Genomic DNA, 9301 nt, shown 5'->3' on the forward strand with positions numbered 1-9301 from the left:
AGATAATGGATATACAGACTAGTCTCCACACTCTTCTCTCAAACAAATAATCCAACAATGGCTTCCACCCCAGTTGTTTTCCAACCCTTGTGCAAGTTCAAGCCCCCAAACCCTGCAAATCTCCTCTAATCTGCCCACCAGACTTCCTCTCTAGACCAACATGTGCAAGTAGAAAAAACAAACCCATTACTAATGGGGCAAGACAGGAGCAATTTGATTAAGGAAGTTCAAGTGGTGCCACATTTTATTGGTGAATGGGGAGATATTACTATAAAACATTGAAGGATGGGACCAAGGTAGACCTCGGAACTGTACCCAGGTTTAGGAAAATTGTCAGTTATTGTCGTTTCATGGCTGATTAATCTGTGGTTTCGGAGGTAAAGGAAGCTCGGCTGAAAGGTTTTCTTATGGTCTTGTTTGTTTAATTTGTTTTGCGAATCCAACCAAAAGTCCTTTAAATGAGGTATGTAATAATTTTTCTTTTTGGAAAATTAACAGAAAGTCTATAGATGATAATTACAAGGAAGTTTGTTTGCAATATTGATTTATACGACTTATGTTGCTTGGTAATCGGGAGAGTCAGTCTTGCATGCATTGGTTTTATGCGAGTTTGTTAGAAATCTACCATTAATTATCTATTGATAGTTGAGAATGGAAATGGTAGAATAAAAAAGAAAAACACACATAGCAAAATAGACCCATAGGAAACATAGCATAACAAGAAACACTTGACAAAGGCTAAAGGCCAAGGACTAAGCACATGCAACTAAAGACTAACACAACACGGCCCCTAAACACCTAAACAAGACCAGGAATACCATTGTTCACTTTCCAACTTCCTGAATATGCACCAGATACCCTAGTGTTTACAACTTATTTCTATTGTTAATTCTACTATTTTCTTACACAAATATTCTACTATATTCCAAAAAAGCAACACCATTCATTCATCAAAACTAATAACATTTGTTAGGAGTGGCTGAATTATTTTCATTTTATTTATTTTATATTTGTAGTTATGTTCTTCACTTCTACTGTTTATTTAAGTGGAGTGATAAAAAATTTACAGTTCAAAACACGGGCAAGAAATAGTTTAGTTATCCAAACATTATTTCTATTTCTATAGAACAAAAATCCATTTCCAATGAACAAATTGCCAAACGCCTCTGTTCTTCTTGTAGAGTAAGAAAAAAAATTCTTCTCCCAAAACAAGAATTTCCTCGAGAATAGGAACATGTGAGAACATTGCCAAATAGGGCTAAAGCATTCAGATAAACCTTGATTGGTAAATGGGTTAGAGGGTCAGTATTGGTGGGTTGGTACTCAACCCATACCCAACCCACCATTTGCCACTCTTTTTTTTATAAATCCAGGGGGGTTAAAGTCGGGGTGCAACATGAGGACTTTTTAGGAGGTCACCCATCCTAGTAGTCTCACCCAAGCATGCTTATTTTTGGAATTCTGATGGGATCCGGTGCATTAGTGTTGGTATGAACACACCTAGGGGTGATCATGGGCCGAGCTTTGCACTTGAGGGCTATAGCTTAGGCCCGGGCTCGGCCCAGATCGGGATTTTGGGCCTGTAACATAAGCCCTAGCCCAGGTCTACATGGGCCTGGGCTTGATTCCAAGCTAATGCCTTTCATATATAAAACATTACATATCTATAATATTTTATATTAAATGACATAACATGCATATAAACTTTTAATTTATATATTATATAATATAAAATATTATATATAATATAAATTATAGATGTTCTATTATAATATTTATATATAAAATATATAATATAATGTAAAATAGTATGTATACATATGTATACATTATACACAAAATGTGTAAGTTTAAATATATGCGGGTTGGGCTGGGCCCGGGCTATGCTTGAAGTATTAAGCCCAAGCCCGACCCTAAAATTTGCAGGCCTGATATGGGCCTGGGCCCGAACTAGGTCTAAACACAAAATCCAGGCCCAAACCTAGAATTTCCGGGCCAAGACGGGCTGAAATGATCACCCCTAATCGCACCCCCACTCCTTTAATAATAGTAGAGTCAGGTTTGTGAAAATAGAAGTTTTACATTCATCTATTTGACAACAAATAACCATGGAAAATAAGATATAAATTTGTACACTTCACTGTGGACACATGTGGGCTCGCGAATCTTAATGTTTTATTTTATAAAATATAAAACATTATATATAATATATGTTATATGAATAATACTATTATATAAAATAACTTAGACTGTATTTGGTTTGAAGGAAAAAGTAAGAAAAGGAAAGGAAAGGTAAGAAAACCTTTACAAACCATGTATGAGTTTTCCTACCTCTCCCTTCCTTTCCTTACTTTTTCCTTCAAACCCGACATAACCTTAATGTTTTATTTTATAAAAATATAAAACATCATATATAATATATGTTGTATGAATAATACTATTATATAAAATAATAGTATTCTGGGCTGAGCTTTAAGCCTAGACACAAAACCTAAGCCCATGCCTGAAAATTTTCTGGTCTGGAAATAATCACCGCTAATTCTGATGGATTGGAGAGAATTTTCTCCTAAGTCATATCATAACAAAGAATGTCACTATCAGTTAATTGGCATTTATAATATGATTCGCATGACTAATGTACATCAAGCAACGGCATGTTAGCATTTGTTGGCAAACCATACAAATGCTACTTCTATTTATAAGATTACCTTCATTTAAAATTTGTTTCTTGAAATTCTCACAAGGTTATGTTTGGTTGCAGTGCAGTTTTATTTGCACTAATACAAATGTGTGGGAGTACAAATAAAAAGAATGTAAATTTTGGTTAATTTTTGCTTGGAGTTTTACTTTATTCTGCTTAAGGTCTTATTTTACTTCATTTATACTGCAACAATCAAATAAAATAAGGTAAAGTTTGAAATAAAAATAAATCAAAATTTAAACCTAAATCATTTGTGTTACAGTGCAAATAAATTTACGTTGCAACCAAACACAGCCTAAAAAACACTCTTGCACACACAAATTATTTTTTTAGGAATACTAGTAAGTTGACAAGTTCATGCAACTACTAGATACCTCACTTTGCAGATATGATCTAGGGTTGTAAGTAATATCCAACTTTTTGGATCAAAATTTGGATCTAATCCAATTGAGGCACCAGAAGTTGATACATAGTTTTTGGTCACTTTATTGATGGTATATAATAGGAAAATTATTTCTAGTTCATTTATCAATATTTCATGATATTTTGATTATTTTAGTTTAATTTATTAAAGCCCCGTTCGCTTTTTGATAAGTTACTTACCCAGGTAAATACAGAAAACACTTATTCGGGTAAGTGCATTTACCCATATTCTTTTATTTCTTATGTAAATAAGGCAATGATCATTTTAGCCATAAAAATCCATTATTAAAAAATGTATTTTTGTCCCATTCAAGTGTTAACAACTTTTCCCCTAGGTGGAAAAGTTATTTACCCACCTAAGAGATGGGTATCGCTTATCCAAGTAAGTGATACCCAAGAAAATAAACTTTCCCTGCTCTTCACATAAATCTAAAAAAAGAACATATGATTCTTGGTCAAGGAAACCAAAATTCCATTGACCAACTTTCCCCTCTCAAAATCCGAAAAAAGAATGCTCCCTAATAATATAAAATATCCAAATATGATCCAAAGTAAGATCTAAATTAATGAGAATCATGTGTTGTGGTATGAAAAAGAATGGTACATGACAAGCTGATAACCAATCAATTTGTAATTTTTTTCATTCGAATTTGTGTGAGATTTTGATTGGTTAAAGTGTTTTAGGTATGGTCGTTTTCAGTACCATAGAAATTGCCAAGTAACAAATAAGGTATGATTCGAATCCGAGTATCAATAGATAAAATTAAGTTCCAGACATATCCTTTTCAAATTCAGTTTGTTTGTTCCCCCAATATGGTGGGACCTAACATGTCCTGCCATCACTAGTTGTACATAATAGAAAAGAAATAAAAGAAGAGGAGACAAAGAAGAGAAGATAAAAGAATGAAAGAGAGGAAAGGAGGGAAAAGGCATGTGTTATATTTATAATAAAAAACAACTTACATGAAAAGACCATAATACCCTTTTATTAATCATAGAGTAGAAGGACACTACTGTCAAAACTCACATGAGCCCCATCAAGTTGGTGAATATGACTTAAGTTTTAGCGGTTCACAAATATAGTTTATCCAAATATGACTCTAATCTAATAAACCCTACAAATTCTAAGGTGATATTCTACTTGTAGGGTAACCCACATTCAAGTGCAACTTTTAGGTACGATAAAACTCCATCAAAAGCCTCTCACTGAGAAGTCCAAGGATTATTCATAAACTCGCTTAGCAGGCTCGAATTAAATGTGGCACTTGGCCAAATGATCACTACTTCACTAGGTGGTTCAACTTCCCAACCCAATCTCCTCTAATTACCTAGATCCTTAAATACTTTTCATTGATCATGTGTCATTTTAACTTTAGTGTATCTGCAAAATTGCTTTTTTGAGAGACTAAGGTCATGTTTGAGAGTGCTTGTGTTAAAAACAAGTGTTTATTTGAATAAGCATTTATTTACATTGGGTGCCCAACTTTTTCAAGTGCTTATTTCATATTGGGCATTTGGTAGTTTTTTTCTCCAACAAGCATTTGTGATTATTTTGTCCTTCACTTCTTTTAAATTTTCAAAATATACCCTTATAAAAGTACTTTTATTAAATTACTTTTTATAAAAATATTTTTATAAAAACACATTTATGAAAGCATTTTTATAAAAGTACTTTTACAAAAGTACTTTTACAAAAGTACTTTTATAAAATTCAACTGGGAATAATTTTATAAATGGTATTTTAAAATTTAACTAGAGATAATTTTGGAAGAAAAAATTGAACAAGTGCTTATTGTATAAGCACTTAAAAAAAATTAGAAATTTGGGCTTAAAAAATAAGCACTTATTTCAGGTTTATTTCTCAAACACCAATAAGTGCTTAATGATGTGGTCCTAGCCCAAATAAGCACTTTTTTAAGCACTCCCAAACAATGGGGTAATTCCACATCTTGATTGTGCCACTTCTATATCCAAAAACTAGTTTAACCATCAAAGGTATTTGGATTGACAATGCTATATATAAGAGAGTTCCAGTTCCCCTAAATCACATGTACCAGTCCTTATAATCACAATATTGTCAACATACACATGACTACTGATAAGGCCGGATTTGGCCCTCCAATAACATTGTGACACATGGCATCTTGGAACAACTGGGTGACACCCGGAACCACTTAGGCAACAACTTGCCTTAGCCAAGATGATGGTGTCCCAACTGGTGACCTGGCATTGACGCCAACCTGGCAACCTACCTTTATGTCGAACTAATGACCTCGACCACAACTCAGGTCGGCTAGAAGCACCTCATCCAGGGCCGACCTGCAGCACCTCGTCACTGGCCAAAGTGACCTCGATGCAAGGAGCGACCTCCCTCGAGGGCGTGCCGGCCTAACTGAGGTCCAGGTGGCAACTTGTGAGACATGCTCGTCGACAAATTTGGCACATATATCCCAACACTCCCACGATCCTTGGAAGTTGGCCCACGTATCGAACATTCCGGAGGATGGTCAACGTGCATGGCAGTTGCCTCCGAGAATCACGGACCACTTAGGTGACCTCTCGGAAATCTCGGATATGGTGTGTGAAGCCGATGCCAAACAATGCCTATATAAAGGCACCAATCCCAATGACATTGGGGGGGGCAAGTAAGCACATTCTAGCTCTCATACTTTGTGATTTTTTAGCTCACAATCTACTATGAGAGTACTAACTTAATCATCGGAACGACCTCGCCGAGTTAGTCACCTCGGGTCCTCTGACATTGATTTCTTGCAGGTTTTTCTAAAGAACTACATAGCTCAACGATCAATCCAGCTTGGCCTGGTCAGCTCGGCACCTAATCTGCCTCCAAGCTCGGCCTAGTCAACTCGGCATCCAGGACCTCATTTAGCAAAAGTTCTCCACTTCGGCCTCCGAGTCATTGGTCACTTGAAAGCTGACCAAATGATAAGGTACTTAGCACAAAAATTGATTCATCAACTACATTTTTTCTTGTTGGAGTATCTAATCACTTATTTAAGCTAAACTTGGAAATAGGAGAAAATGTCTTACAGTAATCAACTCCATAGATTTGTATATAGCATTTAATTAGAAATCGGACTTTCAATCTGTTTATGCTCCCATTAGGGTGATGCTTCACTATATGTATCCAGTTTTACCAAACAACATTCTTCCCCAAGTGGTAAAGTTGTGAGATGAGAAGCATGAAACTCTTCATCCATATCCTTCCAATCTGAAGAAAGGAGAGTCTCACTATGTGAGGGAGAGTGAAATGGGTAGGTGAAATGTGGGTATGAGAAACAAATTAAGAACTGGGAAGAGCTGTGCAAACATATCTACCATTGCAAACAATAAGGGTATGTTTGGTTTGAAGGAAAATATGGGGAAAGGAAAGTAAAGGTAGGAAAACCTATACAAGGTTTGTAAAGATTTACCTACCTTTCCTTTATTTTCCCTACTTTTTTTTTCCTTCAAACCAAACACAGCCTAAGGGACGGATCTAAATTGTGAAGGTGATTATAGAGATGCCACACAGTGTCATGTTGTTTGTAATGAGTGGACACTCCATATAATTCTAGAATATACCACTAATGCCCTTATTTCGTTTTTGAATACTCAAAGAAGACACACCTAGCTAATAACATCCAATTTATCAAAATCATCATCTATCCTAATTTGTGCAAAACAAACATAAATAAAGACACATGAAAGAATATGACCACGATGATGATGAAGGAAACAACAAGGGAAAAGAAACCTTTTAAAAAGATGGGGAGTGGTATGGTATTTATGAGATAGTAAGAAGTAATTGAGGACTGCATCCTATAATATGATTTTAAAATAGACATTTGCAACAATAGAGCATGTGCAACCTCTAGGAGATGATGATTTTTCTTCTTGGCCACCCCATTTTGCTATTAGGTATATGAGTAGGAAGTTTGTTAGGCTATGCTATATTGGTTAAAGTAAGACTAAATAGTAGCTTGCTACTAAATATTGTTAAGCATTATCCTATCAAAAACTCAAACTATTTTTTTTTTCCATAAAAGCACTAAAATATGAAAAATAATTTATAACACTCTTTCATTAAGTAAAGCCATTATAAGAAGTGGCATGAATATGATCTTAGACATTTGACTGAACAAGATAGGACTCAATGTTCTATTATGTTTTCTTGAAATAAAAGAAATTCTATGATATTTAGGACATGTTTAGGATGTTTATTGGAAATAAGTGCTTATTTGGGCCGAGACCACACCATTAAGCACTTATTGATGTTTGGAAAATAAGCTCGAAATAAATGCTTATTTTTTAAGCCCGAATTTCTAGCCTTTTTTTAAGTGTTTATACAATAAGCACTTACTAAATTTTTCTTTTAAAATTATGTCTAGTTGAATTTTAAAATACCACTTATAAAACTATCCCTAGTTGAATTTTATAAAAGTACTTTTGCAAAAGTGCATTTGTAAAAGTACTTTTATAAAAGTATTTCCGTAAAAGTGTTTTTATAAAAGTACTTTTGTAAAAGTTCTTTTGTTAAAGTGCTTTCATAAAAATACTTTCATAAAAGTACTTTTGTAAAATTTCTTTTGTTAAAGTGCTTTCATAAAAACTTTCATAAAAGTACTTTTATAAAGTTCTTTTACAACAGTGCTTTTATAAAGTTCTTTTATAAAAGTGCTTTTATTAGAGTTCTTTCATAAAGGTATTTTCATAAAAATGCTTTCGTAAAAGTACTTTTACAAAAGTGCTTTTATAAAATTTGAAAGAAAATGAATGAAAAAATAGTCACAAATGCTTATTTAAGTGTTTATTGGAGAAAAATACTACCAAACGCCCAATATGAAATAAGTGTTTATTTTTTTTTAAATAATCACTTGAAAATGTTGGGTCAAGGGTGTCAATGGACCGGTTTTGGACTAGACCCATCTAGTCCAAAATCAACTTGGACAGATTGAACGGACCAAAAAGACAATGGATTGGACCAATCTGGTCCAAAATATTTATTAGATTGGACTAGACCTGGTCCGTCTGTAATAAATTTATGTTGGATTTGGTTGGATTAAGCCAATATCCAGCCCATTGGTATAAGATAATAATATAGGTGTCAATGGACCGGGTTTGTGTTGAAACCAATCTAATTAAAATGAATTTGAACAAATTGGACTGTCCGAACATTGATTTGGACCGGTCCAAAATGGTCCAAATTATTCATTGGATTGGATTGGACCTGGTCCATTTGTAATGGATTCACATTAGACGTGATTGGATTGGACCAAATCCAATCCAATCAACACCCCTAGTTGGGTGCCAAATGCAAATTAGTGCTTATTCGAATAAGCACTTATTTTTAACATAAGCATTCCCAAACATGGCCTTACTCAATTAGCACAGTTAACTAGGGCGGTCAGTGGATTCCAAAATGTCCGTCATCGATCTGATTATGCTGGATTTGGATGATCTATTAACATACAATCAGATTGGATTTGAATTTTATAATCTTTATCTGATTAATAATCAGATTGAATGTGAATTTAAATCCATAACATCCTATTAAAATCCAAGTATAATTATATTATATTATAATATATATTGATTTTAATTAATATATAAAATTTGTTTAATTGTATATGAAATATAAAAATAATATAATTTTATATATCAATACGTCATATTTCTATTAACTTATTATATATAAGTTTAAAACATAACATTTTAAAATTTTCTTTATTTAAAAAATGAAGTAGAGTCAAATTCATTTTGAATCCGATAAGATTTGAATTCCATCTTCAATTCCAATTATATTTCAGATCAAATTCAGATTTCGGGTTTCATTAATCGAATCGTCTGTATCCCTACAACTAAAATTAGTGCTTAAAAGTATGTCCCAATTAATAAGACCATTGATGAAATGTAACTAAGGCTCAGTTAGTATGTAGTACAAATCCTTGTATTTTGTATTATTTTATATATATACTTGTACTGTATATATTTGTATTTGTATTCCTTTTAGTTTAATTTGGAAGTAGTATAAATGCAAATATGTACAATGCAAATAATACAAAATATAAGATTTTGCACTTTATATATTTGCATTTGTACTCCTTTCAAACTGAGCTTAACATTCTACATATTTGTATTTGTACTCCTTTCAAACTAAGCCTTACTTTAAAAGGA

Source organism: Nelumbo lutea, chromosome 6 (genome assembly GCF_056320005.1).
Source record: "Nelumbo lutea isolate HS-2025 chromosome 6, American lotus-T2T, whole genome shotgun sequence".
In the NCBI taxonomy this organism is placed as follows: Eukaryota; Viridiplantae; Streptophyta; class Magnoliopsida; order Proteales; family Nelumbonaceae; genus Nelumbo; species Nelumbo lutea.